This window comes from Callospermophilus lateralis, chromosome 2 (assembly GCF_048772815.1).
Source record: "Callospermophilus lateralis isolate mCalLat2 chromosome 2, mCalLat2.hap1, whole genome shotgun sequence".
NCBI lineage: Eukaryota > Metazoa > Chordata > Mammalia > Rodentia > Sciuridae > Callospermophilus > Callospermophilus lateralis.
In genome coordinates, this window is record NC_135306.1 from 201076679 (window position 1) to 201099276 (window position 22598).

General features: G+C 60.0%; 1 protein-coding gene across 1 annotated transcript in view; it reads left to right on the plus strand.

Moving 5' to 3' along the window:
- Dagla (diacylglycerol lipase alpha) overlaps window positions 1-22598 on the plus strand; it is a 56966-nt gene that overhangs the window by 12553 nt on the left and 21815 nt on the right. The gene's annotated exons all lie outside the window — the stretch shown is intronic.

Sequence of the window (22598 nt, forward strand, 5' to 3'; positions counted from 1 at the left end):
AAGACTCAAAGCTGTGTGACCTGGGGCATGTCTGAGTCTCTCTCTGGGTTTAGGGTCCTCACTGTAAAATTCTGGTGATCAGAGTCTTGAACTCTGGTTTCCCAGAGCCCTTCTAACTCTTGTTGTTGTTGTTATTGTTGTTGGTACTGGGGAGTGAACCCAAAGCCTTGTGCATGTGAGGCAAGCACTCTGCCAACTGAGCTGTTTCCCCAGCCCGCACCGTTCTAACTCTCATCTGGGAAGTTGCATGGCATTCTCTCTCCTACCCTATCTGATTTTTAAAAATTTTCTCTTAATTTTTTTTTTTTTTTTGTACTAGGGACTGAATCCAGGGGTGCTCTACCACCAAGCTACATCCCCAGCCCTTTTTATTTTGAGACAGGGTCTCACAAAGTTGCCCAGACTGGCCTTCAACTTGCGATCCTCTTGCCATAGCCTCCTGAGTCCCTGGGATTACAGGTGTGCGTCGTCACAGCTGGCCCCTGCCTGGTTTTCTAAGCAACTTGTGCTGCCCAAGGAGACCCCACTGCCCGTCCCAACTGCCTAGTGAGAGCTTGCACCCAAGTGGCTGCTCAGGGCATGGTCTTCCAGGCAAGGGCCTGATCAGGGGCAGCGCTGTGTCCGACTCCTGGCAGCCAGACCCCTCTGCCTGTGGCAGGCGGAAAGGACACAGGTTCTGCTGGACTTGGGAGTTACCCTCTGACTGCAGGTCAAGGGGCCTGAGCCTTCCCCGACGGATGCTGACCTCCCTTAACCCTCCGCAGGCTCCTCTCAGGTGTCTGCCTTTCATTCTCTCCTAGCCAAGGCTGCCTTTATGATAAGTGCCCCCCGCTGGGCTTTGTGTCTGAGACCCCATTTCCATCAGCCACCAGCAGCCCTGAGAATCTGGCCCTTTGAGCTGCTGTTTTCCATTGAGTGGCTCAGTGGGGAGGGAGGGTGGGAGAAATCCATTCAAACCATTTGTTTGAAAGACATTTAAGTAAACCCATGAGATTTGTGTGGTCACATGTTTTCAGTCTCTTTCAAAGTAGCGGATGGGTTTCTGGATCTCTCCCACACCCACTTGCCTGCCTGGGAAGTGCAAGAGGCCTGGGAGAGCCAGGGGAAGGGAAGCCTAGCCAGAGCTGAAGATCAAAGGGGTGGGGGGCTGGAGAGACCTGAACACAGCTTCTGTTCCCGCTGCTCCTCCTCCCTGCTGGCAGAGGGGCTCTGGATACCTGCCCAGGCAACACCCAGCATGTGTGTGCGCCTGATGCCAGGGAGGCACCCTACGGGCCCTGTCTGCCAGGGAACCTGCAGGAGCTACCTTTGCAAGCAGCCCAGGGGCAGAGATGGGGAACCAACTGGTGCTGAGCTCAGGCCTCAAGGACAGCAGTGGGGAGGGGCCTCTGCTGGCTGGAGTCCTCTTGCACAGGGGTGCTGCTTCCTGGACTGGCCAGCTATGTGCAGGGGCAGGGGCAGGGCGAGAGGAGAGTGAGCCAGTCCCACCTGAAGCCCAGCGCTCAGCCCTCTGGACACCCTCTCTCCCAGGACTGAGCAGTGGCAGCTCTCCTTGTTGCCTTGTCACTGGGCCCTGTGAGCTTGTGAGGTTGGCCTCCTTCTGAGGTCCTGTTGAGTGTAACCAGCACCTCCTGGTCTGGGAGCTCCCAGGCCTGGGTCCGTTCTCCTGACCTGGCCCTTGAGCCACACCAGGCTGTGGGCCGGGTATGCTCAGAATGTCACCCTTTACCTATGCAGTGGAAGGTAGCCCGTGTCAGGCTGGAAGGGGGTGGAGCAATGAGGGGATGGCTGAAGAAGGCAAAATGTCCCCTGAGGCAGATCCAGCCCCAGCTGCAAAAGGCTGTGATCTCTCCTGCACCCTTAGGCAGCCACCAGGCAGGCACTGAGGTGGCCTCTAGCACCGACCGGTCTGTCAGGTTTGTGCATCTGGCTGTGTTTGTGTTTCTAGATGGCCAGGACATCCTGCTATGAGGAACTTTTGTGCCTGTCTCTCTGCTGGCCTTGCTGTCCTCTTGCCTCCCAGGCAGGGCATTGACCACTGGCCAGGGCCTTGGGTCTATCCCCATTCTAGCCTCCTTGGGGTCCAGGGCAGCATGTAGTAGGGGTGCTGGGCTCAGGCAGATGGGGGCCTCAGGAAGAGGCCGGTGTTCATGCCTCCGTCCGCTGAGAGCCTGGGGTACCAAGACACTGGAAAGCAGGATATATCCAGGGGGCAGGGGGCCAGGTCCCAGGCAGGAGCTGCAGAGGCTCCTCCCCACTAGTGTGCTAGGGATGAGGGGCCAGAGGCCCGAGGAAGCAGCCACGTGCCCACAGCCTCACTTGTAAAGATCCTCTGCACTGTGACTCCCTGCCCCCGCCTGCCAGGCTGCGCTCAGGCAGGGACGGGGTGGGGGAGCCGGGTGTGCCTCTTGCCCTCTGCGGGAGGGGCTGGACGCCCCACTCGTAGGTGTCAGCAGCGGAACCGTCCCCAGCGGTGGGCGCTGTGCTGGGATTTCCCTCGCTGACTCACCCTCGGCCTGGCTGTGCCTCAGCCAGGCAGGAGTTATTTGTGAAGGTGTCTGGGTGGTGACAGCGACTCACACGGAGTCCCAGAGCGGGATTAGTGGGAGTGGAGGGGCTGCTGCTGGCCCCCCATGGAGCTCTCAGCCTTCCCCCCACCTCCGCCTGGGGCTGCCTCCCCCCACTTTTCTCGGAGCACACCACCCCCACTTCCTAACAGAGGACCGTGAGGCCTCAGGGTCCCCAGCCTGCCAGCCAGCAGGGGCTGCTCCCAGAGAGTCCCTGGGTGAAGTGGCTTTCCTCCCCGGCCCCTGTCAAGAGGCCCCAGTATAGGGAAGCCATTGATTCCCTCCTGGGGAAGGGGCACTTGATAGACAGGGTGACCAGGCGGGGGACTGTGAGAGGCAGGAAATGGGGTCAGCACAAGGGCCCCTGGGGGTGAGGGGGAAGCTGTGGGCTCTCCCCGCTGGAAAGATCCCCACAGGTCTCTGGACTTGGAGCACAGAGAGGCCCTGGGACTCACTCTCAGCCCCCCTCCAGCAGGCAGAGGAGGGTGTGGTCAGTGGGACATCAGTGGGACCAGTTGTGGAAGTTGTCATTATTGCAGTCCTGGCGTGTGGGGGTGCGGGGACCAAGCAGACAGATCTGAGGGGTACACTGTGCACAGCCGTGGGGGTGGTGGCAGCATGCTGCGTGGAGCAAGTGGGGGGTGGGGTGGGATGTGCAGTTCTGGGTGACTGGCCCCAGAGTCCCCGCCTTCCTGTTGCCAGTGGGAGGGTGGGTTGCCCCCGACTTCCTGGTGGAACAGCAGGGCAGGCAGCTTCTGGGGGCCAGGGTGACATTTGGGACCCCGGCATGGTGTGATCTTGTCGGACCAACTTCTTAGCCCCTTACCCACCGTCTGGCCTGGTGAGAAAGTCAGTGGTTTCTTTGGCGGGGGAACAGGGGCAGTTCCAGTGTCGCTGACAAGTGGGGTGTCTAAATGCCTGCAAGCATGTCTGGCTGTTGGTTTGCTAATTTCCTTTGGGCAGGGTTTGGTGGCCAGGGAAGGTATGTGGCTGATGGGCCAATCCCGTGTAGCATTTCTTTTTTTTTTTTAATATGTTTAGTTGTCAACGAACCTTTATTTAACTTATTTATTTATATGGGATGCTAAGAATTGAGCCCAGAACCTCTCATAGTCCAAGCAAGTGCCCCACCACTGAGCCACAGCCCCAGTCCCTGTGTAGTTTCTGAGACCTGCTTGACTTCAGTTTGGTGCACCCCGGCAGCTGGACGCTGTGGCTGAGCAGTGACCTCCACAGGCAGCATGAGGAGGCGGTGGGGGTGGCGCCTGGCCCCAGCTGCCCTGGTCTCTCTGCACTGCCTCAGACCCCGGCCGTGGCTCTCTCCAAGGCAAATGTGTCAAGCTGCTTGGGGCAGCAGCACTGTGGTGGGCCAGGTGGTGTTGAGGACAGAGGCCAGCCCTGCACAGAGTGAGCCAAGGCCCCAGAAGCCTGGCCTGTGGGGCAGGATTCTGGGTTTTGCTCCCTGCCTGCTGTGGGAGAGATCTCTGCATCCCTGGCCCTCACCTTCCTCCCTCAGTGATTGTGTGTATTCTCCTTTAGAACATACTGAGTTCTAGAGAGCAGTGAAGGTCCCCGGACCTTCTTCTGATGGACCCTGGGTAGTCATAGGCCTCTGCAGTGAGGAGCAGGGCCTGGCCCATTCTCGGATCCTGCATTCCCCCCGCCCCTGGGACTGATGGGGTGGAAGTGAGCTAAAGGCTAGAAGTTCCTAGGATGGGGTCTTCAGGCAGGTACTTGGGCACTCAGTAACTAATAGCGGGTATTATTGCCCCTAGTACCCAGTGTTTAAGCTGTCAGCGCCATCATCGTGGAGTTGGCTCCCCAGAGCCCGTGAGGCTCCCTGGAAGAGGCAGGGTACTATGTCCTATCCCCCATCTGCCCAAGAATCAGAAGGTCAGGCAGGGGCAACCACGGGTCTGGGTGGGCAGGAGGGGGCCTGGCACCCCTCGTGGCCTCTACAGGCTTGGCTGAGCTACCGCTCCCTTCTGTAGAAGGGCGGCCCCACCCTCCCTAGTTGGCTGGGAGGCCTTGGAGCCAGGAGCGGAGCGAGGAGCGCGTGTTCTCCAAACATCTTGCTCACAGCAGATGGCAGCCACAACTGCCTTTCTCCCTGCAGTTCCGGTGCACTTCCCTTCCCTTGCTCACCCCCTGTTAACTTTGGTTTCTGCTTTTGGAGATGGGAGGCCGCCTGCAAGCCCCAAAGCCTCCTGTGGTTGTGGGTGAAGCTTGGTGAGCCTGGCGGACAGTTTCCAAAGGAGCTTGTGCCCTCGCGCTTTGCTGGGATGCTCAGTCTTGCCCTGGTTCCTGCACATTTGCTGTCTCTGAATCTCTTTGGCCAAATGTGCTGGCAGCATGCTAAGAGGAGCAAGAGAGCCGGGCCGGGGGCCTTGTTCAACATTTCTTGAGCAGCTGCTAGGCACCAGGCATGGTGCTGGGAGCCAAGGACACAGAGATGCAGAGCGTGCAGCTCTGCCCTTCGGTAGCTCCTAGCCTGTGGGGGAGCCTGGATGGAGGGTACTGATTGGGTCTGCCCTTGTGGGGGTGGCAGGTCCTGGCCGCTTCACAGAGGAGGTGGTATGCAGGCTAAGCCAGGGGACACTGGTGAGTTCTCAGGGGACACAAGATCTGGGCAGAGAATGGCCCGTGCAAAGGCACGGAGGCCAGAGGAGCCCTGCCTGCAGAACGCGCAGCCGTGGCCCGTGGTGGGACATGTGGAAACGGGCCGCTCTTCACCCTCAGGGGATAACAGTGCCCCCTTTTGCTACTTCAGGGTCGGGGTCAGGCTGATGCTGAAGCCCCAGATGGCAGCCAGAAGCTTTCTTCCTGCCTGTCCTGGGAAGGCCTTGTGCTCACTGGGCAAGTGCTTTACCATGGACCTACACCCAGCCCTCTGCTGGGGGTTTCTTCCCTGGGTTTGGGGGCAGCAGTAGCCCTGGCTTGTCCTGGCAGGTGCTGCAGCCACAGGTCAGCAGTGGGGCGTTGGCGCTGCTCCCCCTGGGGGTCAGAGAGCCGCAGGGTGGGCCTGCCCTTGGAGGGGTGTCTGGACTGCACAAGTCTGTAGGTGGCGAGGTACTGAGATGCTCTTCTGTGCCACCCCTGTGCCTGGTGGTGTTCCCACACAGGACCCATACTGTCACCAAGGCCATTGCACAGTGGCTGTCACTGGCCCCAAGGTGCTATGAGTTGGTCAAAACCTGCCAGCTAGGATGTGACCCAGCAGAGATGCCAAGCCCAAGCCAGCCTGACCCTCTTCAGCACGTCTCCTGCTGGGGGAGCTGGTGACGCCGACGGTGGGTGGCAGCCAGCTCTCAGGAGCCCAGCCCTGAGGATCATGCCCTGCCCCTTCCTCCTGTCCCTCTCCCGCCTCACAGTTAGGCCCCTGGGGGGCGGGGTGCAGTGCAGGGAAGTCAAGTCACTCGCTCTGTTGGGCCAAGTGCTGGGGGCACAGGCAGGGCCGCCGAGCACCCTCCTGTGGCCAGCCACCGTCAGCCTCCATGTTTGCTTTTCCCGGCTCTGTGTTTGCCGTACGCTCACACCTGTTGGATTGTTTGCCCAAGGATTTGCTCTCCTGGGAGATGGGTGGGGCTGGGCAAGGGTGGCAGCCGGTGGCCTGCTGCTGCTGGGAGCCCCGCTTCTGTGCAGCCCTGCGTTGCTCGTGAGCACGACTCCCTTTCAGTCTCCAGTACAGTCCCAGCAGTGCCTCGCCGCTTCTCGCCCACACAGAGCGTGTGACCTTGTGGTGCCCGGGCCTGGCGTGCTTGGCGTGCTTGGGCAGAAACAGCAGCAACAGCTGGACTGTCGGCTAGGAGCAGGAGAGGCCCCCAGAGTCCTGGGCTAGGGCAGTGGCCCCAGAGCGCGGGGGTGAGGGGCAGCATCAATGGGACTTTTGTGTGGCCAGGGCAGAGGAACACATGGCCTGAGCCAGGAGCCCCACAGCCGCATCCCCTTCCTTTCTTTCCCAGAGCAGCCTGTCTGCAGCCATCGCCCTTCCTCCAAGCAGGAGAGCTGCCTGATTCAACCCATCCCAACCCCGACCTTCCCTTCACCCGCTTGAAATGATTCACTCCAGGAACCTGAACTTGAGCTTCTGCAGTCACCGGGCCTACCCTCCTGAGGGCATGGCCTTCCAGCATTCTTTCCTTGGGCCGACGAGTTCATCCCCAGGGGCTGCTTGAGACTCTTGTCCTGTTCCTCTTCCTCTGGGCTGAGCAGAACAGAGTATGTAGCCAGTGGCCAGGTGGATCTGGCATCCCAGGGAAGAGGGAGCCCTTTCTCTCCCATAACCAGGAGCCTGAGCAAGGACTTGCATTGGCCAGGCAAGGGCCATCTGCTCCCCTCCCTGCAGTCCCGCCTGTGGCCAGCCTCCTGGAATGGCCTCCGTCCTGTTGGAGGGACGCCGAGCCCTACTTTGAGTTTCTACTCTGCTTTGTGTGGTGGCCTTCAGCAAACCTACTGCTGTGGCCTGTGGTCTCTTTGCCTCTCATTACCTGTCATACCAGCTGTAAGGGCAAGCAGGCCGTCACTAACAGGCTGAGCAGCACCCTCCATGAACAAAGAGCCCTGTGAACCGAGGCAGCTAGGAGAGCCTCTTCTCTCATCCTAGGTGACAAGGTGGGCACAGCTGTAGGAGGGGGCCAGGACACTTCAGGGTGGCCTGTGGTGAGCCTGGCCATGCCTGGGGGCAGGGAGGCTGGTGAGGGTAGTCTCTGGCTCCTGGCCCTGGAGATCCCAGGTGCCTCCGTGGTCCTCTCTTAGCTGGGGGATAGGACAGAGGTGGAAGAAGGGAATGCCCGTCTCCCTGTTTCAGGGAGGGGCGGGGAAAGCCCTGGGGCCTCTCTTCCTTCCTAGACCTTCTCCTCCAGCAGCAGGACAGATACCTACTGTGTACTGTTCATACCCACCCTGTGTCTGGCACCTGCGCCGCTCTTCTTGGTGAGGCCGTGGGACTGGTGCCCCTGCAGTCCCCATGTGCAGGTAGAGAAAGGCGATTTATGCAGTACTTTACCAACATCGCTCATATTGCTTATCCTCCTTTTCCAAGAATTGGGGCTTAAAGAGGCTGCAACTTGCCTACACCTGTTAAGTGGCTGGGCTCCTTTAGAGCCCGGATTTCCTGACTCCAAATTCCACGAGTGTCCCATTCTGCCCTTGCAGTCGACATAAGCGCGTTTATACATAATGGATCCCACCTCCATCCCTTTGGCTTTTTCTCTCCGAGGCACTCGGAACACTTCCCAGACGTGATCTCATGCATCTTGCTGAGGCCCCAGAGGAGCGGAGAGGAGTCCCTGTGCAGAGGATGGGGAAGGGCTGGCACCATAAGGGCCACAGGGACTTGAGACCGGCCTCCCCTGCTCCAGGTGCAGCCTGCCACCAGCCTGGCCCTCCCTAGGCCCTCTGACTTTGGGTCGTGGGGTGCAGGGCACAGGCAGGCCTTCCTGTCTTCTTCTTTGGGTTTGCACAGGGGAGAACCTGGGGTGGGCCCGTGGGCACCCATCCTGCGGCTCTGCTAGACCAGGAGCATGGCAGAGGCTCTTGCTGTGCTGAGAAAGGGCTGGGCATCAGGGAGGGAGGAGAAGAGGACCCAGAAGACAGGCCGGTTACCAGGGTCTCACTTGATCCCCGGTAGCCAGGGAGGTGGTGGCTGCTTCTGTCTCCATTGTGTGGAGAGGATCCCAGGCTTCGAGACTCACCCAGGGTCACATGGGAGTCACCAACGGGTTAGGTTTGAATGGCTAGTTCTGATGGAGGTGGGGGCTGTCTGATCCCTGGGGTGGGGTTCAGAACAAAGTGGATGAGGAAGGCCATAGCACCCTCGGGCTCCGCCTCCTCCATGGGGTTCCATCCCTGAGCCTGAGGCTGGAGACCTCAGGAAACTGAATGTGTGCCAAGGGAGCCCGGAGGCCTCTGGCCAACCTCTTCACCTTCTGCACAAGGACCCCAAGTCTTCCCAGGTCCTCCCCCTTGCTTCCAGCCAGGCCATGGCATCCTGGCCGAGCCAACCCTTAGCCCACCTTGAGGCTTTGTCACTGGGAGAGGCCTGCTGTGCTCTCCTGCTCTTCCCTGGAGTGCCCCCTCGCTCTGCCCCCAGGTGTGCTTCTATACACGTTCTAATGCCCGTGCCCAGGAACGTGGAGCTGGGAGGGGGGGCAGCCAGGTTTGCCACTGCTGGGAGGCCCTCGGGCAGCAGGTCCTGCCCACAGTGCCACTGCAGACAGCTCGCCCAGCATGCCCTTCCCACCACAGACGCCTCCCCAGTAAAATGAAAAGGCCCCACTTCTTTGCCTCATCCGCTGTGTGCAACTTGGGTGCCAGCATGGTCCCCTGGGTAGTTGTTGCTGCAGGGGCAGTTCAGGGCTGGGTGTTGGACCCCGTTCAGGAGAGGATGTGAGGAGAGCCCGGGGAAGGCCAGCAGGAGCCTGGGTTCTGACTGAGCTCCGCACCAGCTCCCGCAGCCAGCCACTTCTGTCCTTTGGGGCCGTGCTCAAAGATGGTTCTTCCTTGAGGCAGGAAGGATTTTTTGAGCTTCTTCCATGTGCCAGGCCATTTGCTGGGTGCTGGGGACACAGTGAGAAGAAATTAGGCAAGGCCCTGCCCTGGGGAGCCACACCCTGTGAAGGGAGCCAAACAGTAACCCCCGAGCAAAGCATCTGACAGCAGAGTGCTGCAAGGAGGGGAGGACAGTCTGTGGCGGGAGGGACAGGAGGAGGGGGCAGTGGAACAAGGAGCTAAATGACAGCAGGGAGCCAGCCAGGCAGAGATCTGGGCACGAGTCAAGAGGAAGAGTGAGGGCAAAGGCCTTGAGATGGGACATGCTCAGCTTGTTGGAGAGAGAGGCCAGCAAGCTGGGGAAGGAGATGAGGGCGGGCACAGCCCAGGTCCTGTGTGCACGCAGCCCAGCATGAGGGAGTGTGCCAGGTGTGATGGGCACCGGGATGACTGCAAGTGGGGGGCGGAGCTGGGAGTGAAGGATGGGTGCATGATTGGCTGGTTGCCTGGCCGACGGAGATGGCTGTTCATTCCCTGCCCACTGTGGGCTTTAACGGGCTCTGGGTCCCTTCCATCCAGTTACGCCACCCTTGTGAGGTCGTATTCGTGGTCAGGCCAGGTGACAGGGAGAGTGAGGGCCTGGATGTTGGGGGGTTGCCTCAAACCCCAGGCATGTTGTTGGGAATCTCCACTTGTGGAAGCAGAGCACGGGGGCCAGCCCTGGATGGGTGCCTGGGCACAGCTCCCCCAGGTTAGGACTTGGCTGCGCTCACACTTTGGGGGGAATATCTTGCTTTGGGGAGCGGGACAGACATCCTCAGGCCAATGTCCTCACGGCGCTTCTCCACGGTCTGGTACTTCCTCTGCCTACGTGTTGTGCAGGCCGGGAAGCTGGGCTCACCCTCGGCAGTGCCCTCCTCTTCGCTGCAGGCCCCCCACCCCCGTCACCATTTCGTTTGCTGGATCTCAGTCTGGGCCATGCACATCCCTCCCCAGCATGATACCTGGCCCACAGGTCACATCCAGGACCCCCTCAGCCTCCTCTGCTCCTTCTGGGGCAGTCTGCTCCTGGCTCCACCCCCTCCTCCTTATACCTGGTTTCTGTTGAGCACGGTCCTCCATGCTGTCCCCTGCTGCCCTCCATGGTGGTCTCTGTCCTCTGTCTCAGCTCTGCTCCTGGTTCTCAAGCGCCCCCTCCCCCTTCTTCCTCGTACCTGTGAAGGTCAGCAGAGGTTCTCTTTCACCTGAGCTGCAGGTTCCCTGGGCTGGCCCTCAGGGGTCTTCTTTATTGCTGTTCTCCAAGCCCCAGGCCCACATAGGAGGCACTCTGATTGTTCCAAGTTTGAATTTAACTTTTGCCAGATAGCACCTGTGTTCACAGGGCTCAGCCACCCCTGCAGCCATTTCCCGCCTTTTCTCCTCTCAGAGCTGACGCCTCCCTGAGGCCAGAGCCTGGGATAGCGCCTCGCCCCTCCCTGAGTGCTGGTGTCCTCACATCTGCTAGGTCCAGGGACTGCCTCCTGGCCAGTGCTCCAGCCAAACCAGGGCCTTGAGGCCTGGGCGTGTCTGAATCTTTCAAGAAGGAAGTGTGCACTCAGAGGCAGGCTGCCAAATAAAGAAAAGGACTTGTCTGAAACCATTAAACCTTCAACAGGCCCCTGTGAAAGTAGAGTATGTCCCAGGGAGGCTCCTAGGGCGATGACAAGTTTGGAAACCAGGTTGAGCCAAGAACCTTGGAGGAACTGTGGGATGATCAGAGAGGGAGGAGGGCTCTGGATGCGTGGCCTTGGGCCTTTACCCAGGAGCCCGAGGCCTGAGGCTTCTGTGGGTGGTACAGATGGCAGCGGGGCCCAGGGGACCAGCAGCCTCAGGCACTGTGTCTCCTGGGCTGGCCAGGGCCTAGCATTCTTAGGCCCTTGCCCATGAACAGGATAGAAACACTGGTCACAGGAAGGCTTGGAAGGCTTGGAAGCCAGGGCAGTGTCCCTGGGAGCCGGAGTGTCCTCGCTCCTGGCCAAGGCTCCGCTCGGGGTTTGGGGCTAGCTCCCAGGCTGTATGGATGCTCGGGTCAGGCAGGCACTGTCTAAAACAGGCAGGGAGGGGCCCCAGGAGGCCTCAGTGCCCATGATTCTAGGTCACCTCCTGCAACATCCAGAGACAGGAGTGGTATTTATAGCCGCCAGCGGCCACCGAGGGTGGAGGAGACAGCACGAGCCGTGACGCAGGCTGACCCCCCACCCGCTCCAGAGCCTTCCTGGGATGCGAAGAGAAGGACGAGCCTGCTGGGAAGCAGGCTCAGCACACTGTCACCCTGAGCCCTGGAGGGATGAGGTGCCACTTTTGGTCTGTCAGGAGCCTCCGCCTCCGCCAGTCTTGCTAGGACCTGGCTTGGCTGGCCAGCCCCAGGTGGGCATCCCATTAGCACTGGGCACCAGCCCTGCTGGGCTCTCCCCCTGGCTGCCAGCTCCTTCCTTGAGAGGCTTGTCCCCTGGAGTTTCTGCAGCTTCACTGACCTCTCTCAGGCTGGCAGGGTCATCGAAGAGGCCTGCTTCTTCCCGCTGTGAGAGTTAGGGGGCCAAGGGCACAAGCCCCAGGCGACAGGAGGAGGACTGCCAAGCTCCTGTTAGCTCCCTGCTGTGTCCTTGCTAAGTGGTAGCAGACTGCCACTCAGACTGAGGGGCGGCCCCAGCTCTACCTCCCATCACACCAAGGAACAGGCAGCGAAGCAGAGGCCATAGGATAGCAACGTGACAAGACGGGGGACCAGGTTCCTGAAGGCGAGTCCTCTGGGAAGCACCGTGATGCTGAGCTCTGGAGCTGGAGGTTGAGCAGACCTGGCCCCTGTTCTCTGTACCTGCCCAAGACAGTGGGCCGTGGGTCCTTCCCAGGTATGGACAGGCAGGAGGCTGATGCTTCCCAGGGGCCCCGTGTGGCTGTGACCCCCCAACTCCTCCTGGCCGTTTCCAGCCTTCTCATTGCTCAGAGCCCTGGGGCCCATCTCCCAGGCCAGGAGAGAAGCAGGGTGGCCAAGGCCTCCTAGGGAGCCTGCCACATCACAGAGAAGGCCGGCCAGGCTCCAGAGACCTGCAGAAAGTGGGCCAGGGCCTGAACCGATCCGTCCCAAGCTGACCCGCCAGGGCTGGGACTGGGAGCAACTGGGGACAAGTACCTGAGCAGGTCTCAGAGGCCTCATTAGGAAGAGCGCCTGATCAAGGGGGACCAGGAGAGGACCAGGTGTGCTCCGTGGGAACACGTGAACAGGAGCAGGGGGCGTGCCCAGTTGGCAGGGGGAGTGGTACTTGGGGGGAGGTATGGGTGCTATGGTGGGGCCTGGCAAGCAGGGGCTGGGCTAATGGTCAGGGGTTTTAATTTTATTTAAAGGGCACTTAGGAACTGTAAACCACTTTCAGAAGAGAATTAAAACTGCGTGTCCCCGTCGCTCGGGCTGCCAAGCACCTCCTCTGGGCAGAGCCTGCTCAACACTTTCCAGCTTTTAACTCACTTCATCCTCACAGAGGCCCCCAAGGGAGGTACTGTCATCGTCACTGTCAGACAGCAACAGTAGCTGATCTGTCCTGGGAGTGGCTAATCCCCACATCGTAATTTGAAGTTCTGGCCCAGTGGATAGGTGAGAGGCACCAGGGCCAGCACCAGGTCCCGCCAGCCTCCAGCCAGCAGTGGGGTCCCTCTGTGCCCCAGCCCTTCCTGGAGGCCCTACGGCTAATAGCTTTGTCCTGCTGAGATAGATGGTGGAGGGGACCACAAGGTCGGGACAGAGGGACCCATGGCTTTAGGTCAGGGTCAGTTCCTGGGGCCCATTTTGCTCTTCTGGCTCAGGCAAGGCCAGGAGCCAGATGTGTGCCGGTCCCATGATCCCAGGCACCTGTGTGGAGCCCCAAGGCTCTCTCTAAAAGTCACGGGCAGAAGGCACCTGAGAGCTCCCTGCCTGTGGCTTTCGGACATTTCAAAGCAGAGACTATTCATGGACAGTGACAAGGAACCATGACTTCGAGATAGCCGAACACTACTCTGAATGCCACGGCCTGCATGCCACTGTGACCACCCCCCATCTGTGTGCCAGGCTCTCCAAAAACCCACCTTGAAGAGCAGAGATGTCCTCGTTGGGTACAGAGGGAAGGAGTGCCACAGAGGGGAAAGGACCAGGCCATGGCAGGAGACACCACCTCTGTCTCCAACTCCACAGTGGCAGGGGCTGCTGGCCCTTCCTGTCACACGCCAGAGCGCTGCAGACCTCCTCCCCTGGGAAGGAGTTTGTGTTACCCAGTCACTTGATCCCTGCTTGCTCTGAGATGGCCAGGGAATGGTCGATGGGAAACCCAATCGCCTGAGTGGCTGGTCTATGCCCTAGATGGCCGTGCCCTAGATGGTCCAGGGAGGTGGCCCCTTAGAGGTCTGGCCCACACAGCCTCTCAAGTCTGGAGGCTTCCTTGGCCTCTGAGCAACATGCACGCAAGCAGACCAGACCCCAAGGCTGGCCTTCAGCCTGAGGAGCTGCAGCAGCAGGCGGTGGCAGAGGGTATGCTGGCAGGGGGGCTCCCCAGGGGAGGTGTCAGGCTAGGTGTGCCCACTTAGCAGCTCATTAACGGCCTCATTCGGGGGCCCCTAATGAAGGTGCTAATTCCTCTGTGAAGTGACACCAGCACCTGGGACTGGCAGCCTCCTCTGGAGGAAGCCCTGAGAAGTGGGAGCACTGGGGTGTGGCTGGAGCTGATGAGCTTCCTAGCAGGGGGCCATCTGGGAAGCTGCTCATGGCACAGGGGAGGCCTCAGGTGGGGTGCAGGTGGGATCTGGACTTGGGGGCTTGAGCAGAGGGCCTGGGCCTTAGGGCACCCTAAGTTTGAGCTGAGAGGGGGTCTACCGTGGAGATCCTGAAACTCAGCCACACAGAACAGTCTCTGGGATGGGTAGAGCCATGTGGCCTTAGGTTGGAGTTCTGTGGTCCCAACTGTCCGGTGGGGCAGTGGCTCACTGGCTTGTTGTGGGTTCAAGAAGACAGTTCTAAGAAGCCTCTGTGTGGGCCAGTGGGGCTCCTGGGAGGTGCTCCCCGCCCAGGAAGGGAAGTGAGGCAAGGGTGGGGCTCGCTGTTGGGAGGTCAGAAGGGTGAGCCTTGCTCTAGGTTAGTCACTTTTCCTGTGGCCCCTTTCGCCCATCTGGCTCAGGCAGTGGGATGAGACGTGATGTCCCGTGAGGAGGAGGCCTGGATGGAGGAGAATCAGCAAGCCCCTGCCACGCTGCAAGGGGCACCAGCTCCATGTGTGAGCTGCAGTGAGCTAACGAATAAACCAGAGTGGGAGTGGCCAGCGCTGGTGCAAGCAGAAGTTTCTCTGCATCTACGCCTTGGCACTCCTGTGGAACTGCACCTCATCACCGCATCTGCAGACGAAGAGACAGAGGCTCTGAGAAGCGATGGTCACAGACAAATAGAAAGATGGAACCAAGATTCCACTCTAGGGCTGCCCGACTCAGGTGGGCTGCTGCCTTCCCTCTGGCCTGCTCAGTGGGTGGCTGTGGCCCTCCAGGTCTATGCACTTGAGAGGGAGGGGTCTGGGGGATCTGAGAAGACTTGGGTGATCTAGAAAAGTTGCACCTGCTGTCTGCCTTCCCCAGTGGCACCTGCTGGGCGGAGTGCCAGCGGGAGGCTGCGGGCAGTGCCCATGCTAACTGGCTTGGCTGGCCTCTCTGGGCTGCTCCAGGTCACCTCTGCTCAGGGCACTGGAATAAGCATAGTACAAGGGCCTGTTTCAGGAAAAGAAATATTCTCAAGGAAGGGCTCAGGAACAACCTCGCCGGCCAGCGTCTGGGGGACCTTCTGCTATTGGAAGTCCTTTGGGCTTAGGGCTGAGAGAGCCTGGCTGTCCTCCTCCCCTGGGACCCCTAGAGGAGGGCAGGGCAAGGCCAGCAGTGGGAGGAGGCCCAGCCTGGGGGCCAGGGAAGGGCCCTCAGCAGCCAGCCGCCCTCCCAGAACCACCAGCAGAAACGAAAAGCCCCAGTTGATTCCCAGGGAGTTGGCTAGTGTCAGTGGCAGGGCGGGTGGCAGATGGCAAATTCTGCTCATTGTAGGGGAGTGGAAAATAATTAGCGTGAGAACGAGAAGCTGGAGCCTTGGTGATAAATGGAGCCTGGCAGGGCTTGTGGGGAGGGGCCGAGCACTGGCTCTGGAGCCTCCAGGCTGGCTCTGCATGACCTTGGGCAGATTGGTTAACTTCCCAGGGCCTCGGTTTCCTCATCCGGAAAATGGGGGTAAGAATGGTACTTCGCAGGGGCCTAAGAAGGATTAAAGGAGGAAATCTATGCGAACTGCTTGTTACAGTATTTAGCACAGCATAAACGCTACATAGAGTTTTAAAAAACAGACATGTAGTTGAACAATTGTCGGAACTATTTCTGTGTCCAGCCAGGTGGCCACAGGCATGGCCCCTCGTAGTTGGGGCTGTTCCTGTTCGTCTTCTTCCCTGCACAGTCCCTGGCTGCCAGGTTGCTCTTTTCTTGGGGGGTGGCGTGGGGGTTCCTCTGGCCAGCAGACATGTTGATGCTGCAGAGGGCACAGCAGGTGGATCTGTTTCTCAGCCTGACGTGGTCCTTCCCTCCCTCAGCACCTCAGTTTCCCCATCTGTGACGTGGGCAGCCAGACCTGTCCATGGGGCACTGAGGACCCCTAAGTGGTGAATGGTGCAGGAAGTACCTCACCGGCCCTTCAGGATCATCCCAGTGCGAGGATGGAGACCAGGCCTGTTAGAATGAGACCTGGGGTGGCCGGCAGGAGGGGACAGTGGCAGTGGCACCCCACCCCTGCCCGCAGTTTCACCAGGCACACTGTTTTGGCCCCGGGGCCTGGGCATGTGAGGACCCATCTCATGCTGAAATCCTGCCCCGGGCTGGGCAGGCTCCGCTCTGCCTTCTGCTCCAGCACAGCTGATGTGTGAAAAGCGACAGCTTTCAGGCCCCTAACTTGGGCTGCACACACCCGGGCACAGGCTGGTGGCGCACGCGGCCCCCGGCCTACGCCTGCTCTCTCTACATTGCCTCCGTGCCGCCTTCTCCCTTCCTGTGCTTCTGGAGGCCAGCCCCTCGGCTGCCCTGCAGGCTGAGACCTGGAATGAAGAGGGGAGGCCGTGCAGCCCCGGGCCTCAGGAACGTGCGCCTCTGTGTCTGTGTGTGTTGGAATGAGGAGTTGAATGGCAGGCAGAGAGGTTTTTCTTTGAAGTAACTGATGGGTGCTCCTTGAACCCCAGCTCCGCCCCATCCTCACAGAGGGATCTCTGGGCAGATCATTCCACTTCTCTGAGCCTTGGTTTCTTCATCTGCAAAGTTGGGGTGGTACCCCTACAGCCTGATGACTCTGGACTACCGTGGTACATACAGGTCCTGGTGCTACGCTTTCTCCTGGCTCCACCACGTTCTGTGCAGCTCCCTGGGCTCAGTGTTCGCCATCTGCAGGATGGGGCTGATACTCTTTCATGCAGTGGTGTCATTGTGAATCTGGTGCCGGACCAATACCCAGATTGCTCTTTATGGTCCCTGAGGCCCTGTTGCCCACTCTGTAAGGCGAGGTCAGAAGCCAGCTCCTACGTTCGGATGCCGGCAGTTAGTGGAACACTGCCCCTCAGAAGCAAGGTGTAGGGCTGGGTCAGTGGCACAGGCCTGTCATCTCAGGGACTCGAGAGGCTGAGGCATCTCTCTTCACGTAGAGATGAAGCTAGATGGCTGTGGAACTAGGCCGTGTGACCGTGAGCAAGTCACTTCACCTCACCTGGGAAACGTACTGCCTGCCTCATGGAGTTGTGAAGAGGGTTAGCGAGCCTATGTCTGCCCTGGATTTAGGGGGCTAAGACATTGTGGGCAACTCATAAAGGTTAAAAGAGGTGAAACAGTCCTCCCGGCTCACTGAGATCGCCCCTTGCCTGTCACCAGGACCCACCCTGCAGTTGACAAAGTGATTCCAGTTACTGGGGTTGGATCCCTCACTTAAGCCTCATGAGCCAGCACAGAGGGGAAAACTAGGCACCCGGCCACTGAGCAGCGGGCCGTGGAGGAGCTGGGTAACCAGGACCTTCCTGCAGGCCCAGTCAGTGAGAGGGTGGCCTGAGGGGGAGCTGCCCAGCAGGGAGGGAGCCTCTGCTCCAGGGGCCACCGCCCGCCCTGCACGCTGCCTGCGGCCTGCCTCACTCTGGACATGCTTCCTCCCGACTAGACAAGCTCTAGTGTCAGCAGAGACACTGGGAGAACCAGGTGGTGGGAGGGGCAGAGCAGGGCAGTCACCCTGCTCTCTGCAGGGTCTGGGCACCTTCCATTTTAGAGCCCATTCTCATGGAATCCCATGTGAACAGTCCCCCCTTTACTTTGGCCACCAGGAAATTTGGTACATAATGGCGGCCTTCCCTATAGCAACTGTGAGGGCCTGGGTGTCTCCTGCCCATGCACCTGCTCCCTCTCTGGCCACCCAGGAGGCCCGAGGCTCTTGGTCCAAGACTGGCAGTCCAGGCTATGGCTACACTGGGCTCCATCACCAGCCTCAGCAGGCTGACACAGAGGCCCAGCCGATGGGCTTTGGGCCTGTGGGTCTCCTCTTTTGGCTGCAGAAGGACGGGGGGGGACTTTGTTGCTGATCCATGCCAGGTTGGCACCATCCTGCAGGTCTGTCCTCAGTGAGAGCGCAGGTGGACTTTGGCAGCTTCCTAAGAGTTATGTCACCTTCAGGAACAGGAAGGATAGGGTCACGGCTTCAGCTCCCTAGACTATCACTCCGCTCATGGTCGGGTCACCCAGGAGTTTGAGCTGGGCGTGCTGTGAGGATGAGAAGGGAGTGGGCTAGCTTGGGGACTCCGGGGCCATCTGTGCAGCACCCATGCAGGAAGCGCAGGGGTTGGGTCCCTTCTGAACCTCAGTTTCCTCAGCCCTGAAGGGGCTTGGAGGGACTTTCTGAGCCCTTTCAATGCTGTCTTCCTGTATTGCTGTGCGCTCTGGGTGGAGACGGGAGTGATCTGGGCCCCCTCCCCCCGCTTCTTGGAAGGTGCCAGAGCACCGTCTGAGCCTCAGTCTCCATTCTCAAGTGGTAATGACAACGGAAGAGGTGGCATTTGCTGAAAACTTCCCAGGTGACAGGTGCTGTTTCACAGTGTGCCTCATTTAACTCACGATACTCTGAGATGGGTGTTCTTCTGATCCCAGTTTTAGAAGGGAGGGAAGGAGACACAGAGAGGTTAACTAACTTGTCCAAGATTATACAGCCAGTAAGTGCCAAAGCCAGGACTCAGACAGCAGTCAGTTTTTAGCACCTCTGTTCTAATCACCCCTGACTCTCCCGTGACATGGGAGTGGCACTGTCACCCTGCATCACTACTTCACAGACCAAAGGCAGTGAGCCCAAGACTCAGAACACAGGCCGTGGGTGCTCACCTAGTATCAGGCACTCCCAGGGCCTTCTCCAGCCCCCAGTCCACGCCTGGACGCTCGTGGGCTGGAGGTGGCTCATCACCTATCCCCTGTGGCCACTTTGGTGCCATCACCTCACTTCAGGCACCAGTCCCAGCAGGAACTCTGCAGGGCCTTGAGAGAGCTGACCCTGCAGCGCCTCTGTCCCCTCGAGCGCTCCCCTGCTAGCCGGGGCCCGCTGTTCCCAGGGCCATGTGAGCCCACATGGGGCCTTAGGGTAAGGGGTGAGGCCCAGCCTGGGCCACTTGCAGCAGCAGCCCTAGGCCACAGCAGTGCAGGTACCTGGTCAGGTGTGTCTTATCATAGCACCATAAGCACCCACCCAGACCCCAGACCCCAGCACCTGGTCACAGATCACACCACAAGAAGTCCCCAGGAGCTCCTAGGTGCTCTATTACAGAGTATCAGGAAAGGATCTGGAGTGTGCCAGACCTGTGCAGAGCTTTTGGGATGTCCCCCGCCCACCATCGGTGGGCCGTGCTGTCCCATTTTACAGATGAAGCAACCAAAGCCAAAGATCAGTTAAGATGGCCAGTGAGGGGGTGGGGGGCTCCTTGGAGCTGTCAGGGAGGGCACTGCAGGCAGAAAGGGAGGGGCGTTTCCCCAGAAGGGAGGGCTGTGAGCTAAGAGGGAGGAGATGCTGTCTTGGCTTTCATGACAGGGAGTGGGCTGCAGAGCGGGCCGGTGGCTGGAGGGATGGCTTGGGGTGAGGTGAGTGGTGGGAGGGAGCTGTCAAGGAGGGCCCCGAACAGGAGATGATATTGGGCTGGCCCAGAAGACGAACTGCCACTTGGAGGGAGGATTGGGGCAACCAAAGCAGGGACCCTTCCGTTGAGGTGTCTAGGGAGCAGCAGGCCTGCGGGAGCTGGAGCAGTGTGGCGGGAAGAGCCTTCTAGCCAGAAGGTTTCTGCCCCTGAAGGCAGGCTGTGTGCTGGAGCCTGCACCTATGTCCCTGACAGCTGGGGAGTCTTCCTACTCTGGGGTACAGAAACCCTGGATTTAGAAAGGACGAGGCCTGTGCCCAAGGTTGCTTAGCCTGTCGGATACTGAGGTCCTTAGCCTCTCACCTAAGGGGCTTGGACTTTATCCTGCAGGCCATGGGGAGCCATAGAATGTTTTTAAAATAGGGGACAGCATGCACTTTTTAAAAAGAATTTTGCATTTTTAGAAAGAGGAACTCCCAGAATGGTTAATATTTAACCCAGGGATCTGAATCATCTGCAGGGAAACTGGGCCACGTGGGTGGGGGAAGAAAGAGGCCCTTTAGAGCTGCTTAAGTCATTCCATCCTTGTGAGCTGGTGCCCCTGGCACCCCATTACCACCTGCCTGGGTTGGAGACCCAGCCTGCAGCATGGGGTGCCCCTTGCAGAGCTCCTGCTCCCCGCTGCTGGAGGGGTGCTGTGCCTCCCCTAGAGCTTAGGGGTAGGAAGGGGAGGCAGTGTCTCCTGTCCCACACACTGGGGTTGTTGAGGGCACCAACTGTGCCCCAGGGAAGGAGAGCCAGAGGAGGTGCTTTGTGGTGGCCCCAGACCAGGAAGTAGCCTCTGCCCTCCCCCTCCTGAGACATTTCCTCCCGATGAAATCACATCCCAGCAGGGGAACAGGCCCCCATTGTGATGGGCTGGGGTCTCAAGAGAAAGGGTGCTTTTCAGGCCCTTAAAAATAGCAGTCCTGAGATTTATGAATCTGCACAGAGAGTGCCCCGTGCAGCACAGCCCTGCTGCCCTCACCCCAGCCCATGACCTGCTGGTGACCAGCTGCAGAATCCAGTGGCCCTAGCTGAGGGGGGCAGCTGGTCCTCCAGGGAGTTCACACGCACCTCCCCCACCCAGCTGCAGCCCCCTCTGCTTCGGCCTTCTCCCAGCCCAGCCCGGCTCCCACACCTTCCCGTCCTCCGTGCCGTGCCGACCTTAGGAGGGAGGCATGATCAGCGTTTCACAGGTGAGGAAACAGGCGCCACTAGAAAGTCACCAGTTGGTGGGTACTATAGCCCATGACACCTCTCTGGGCTGGGCACCATGCCAGGGTCCTGCAATAGTGGGCTGTCCTGGGCGCTGGCTGGAGGGCAGGAGCAAGCTGGGTGGGTTTGTACTGGCCACAGCTGCTAGCCACAGGCTGATCACCCCCTGAGCAGGGACAGAGAGCCACTGTCCATATCATTGCCGTGTCTGGACAGTCCTGTGGCCACCTCTTCAGGGCCTGGCACTGAGGGATGGGAGGGTGCGGCAGGCAGAGCAGGGGCAGCTCAGTGGATTGGACTCCCCGGGTGATGGTAAAGGTAGTGTGAGCCCTAGGAGCGCTAGGCCTTCTAGGCTCTGCCAGGAACGGGAGGTAAAGGGCAGGGTAAGTGAGGGCCCCAGTGCGAGGAGAACACCATCCAGGGGTCCACTTGAGGGCCAGGTTGCTGGCAGGGACAGGACAGGTGACAGGCTGGGGTGCAGGACCCTCGTCTACCAGCCCCTCAGGGCTGCGGGACAAGGGGCCCTCCCCCTCCTTTTCCCTGCATGGCTGATGGGAGCTGGATGCGGAGCCTTGGCACCTGTTGGGGCCGCGCTGGTCCCACTTCTTGGGTGCTTCACGGCAGCCCCCAACCCTGACCCCAGCCCCAGCTTATCCTCCGTGAGCCAACTGCCGACGGGGGAGGGGTGGCATCACCAGCTGTCGACAGCTCTGTTCAGCCCCTGCCTGGCTGTCACCCGAGGTGCCCCAGCTCTGTCCTGTCTCATCACTTCAAACCCAAAGCCAGGGTATCAGCTGTCGTCACAGTTACTGAAGCCCTAACCTCCTGCAGACCATGGCCCCAGCCACCCCACTCCTGCAGGTCCCTGGCCTGCTCCAGCCTTCTCCCGGCTTCCCGAATCTGCGCTCCACTCCTCACTCCTCGACTCCTCCTCAGAGTGTGGGATGATGTCACTTCCTGAGGCGGGGAGGAGCAGGCACGACCCCGGCAAGCTAGCCCGCAGCCACCAGCCCAGTGCTGACTCGCTGGCCCGAGCAGCCCTGGAGCTGCTGGGGAAGTGGCTGCCAGGGAGAGGAGGCAGCAGGCTGGACATGCTGGCCGGCCGCCTGGCCCCACGCCCCCTGGCCCACCCTGAGTGCTGTGCCCATTGGCTGGGGAGGACGTGTCCGCTTCCTTCCCAAATGATGCTGATCATCGATACATGCTTTCCCCAGAGCCGTCACCGGGGAAAGGAGGACCTGCTGCCCAACCCGGACCAGGTGCCATGTAAGCCTCTGTGGGCCTGGGGGACAGCTGCCTGCGGCAGGGTGCTCAGCCCCCACAGGAGGCGCCCCTCTGCATAGTTCAGAGCAGAAGCTCTGGAGCTGCTCTTTGGTGTCCGCCTGGACCAGCCTCCTGCCTGTCACTGCCCTCGTTTCTGCACTCTAAAGAGGGGGCGGCCCAGGGTCCTGGGCACTCTGCTGAGCTTGCTCCTGACTTATGTGCATCCAGCTACTTCATGGAGTTGAGCGCTGGGCGCTGGAGGCTGCGTGGCTCGGGGGAGCCTGGAGGTGCGGCTGCTCCTCCAGTGGTCGGGCGGAGGCTTCCTTGTCATACTCCTGACCCCATGTTTCTCCCACATCCTTCCCCACCTGGAGGCATGGCTGTGGCTGGGAGTGGTGTTTGATGGGTAAAAGTCAGGAGCACCCACGCTGGAGGGCCCCAGCGAAGCAAGGGGCCAGAGACCCCACTCATCAAAGCCTCGGGAGCACCAGCTGTGTGCTGGGCGCCTCGCCCCTGTGTACCAGTCCCAGCTGCTGCTATTCACAAGCCCTAGCCCACAGTCCCCAAGGCCCTGAGCCTTCCCCTGCCCTGCTGGGCTTCATGCTAAGGGACAGCTTGTTCTTGGTGTCAGAAGCCACTACCTTGACCCCCTGCACACTGGGCCAGGTATCTTTGTGGAAAGGCAACCAGGAGTCTGGGGCCAAGGGTCCCATCCATCCCCAGGTCTTAATGGAGCAGAACAGAGGACTGTTGAGGCAAATCCAAGCAGTGCCATCTAGGGGGACAGGACACCGTGGGTCAGGCTGCAGCCATCGTCCTACTGCCCAGGTCCTTTGTTGGCTCTGGAAGTTGATAGGGCAGGAGG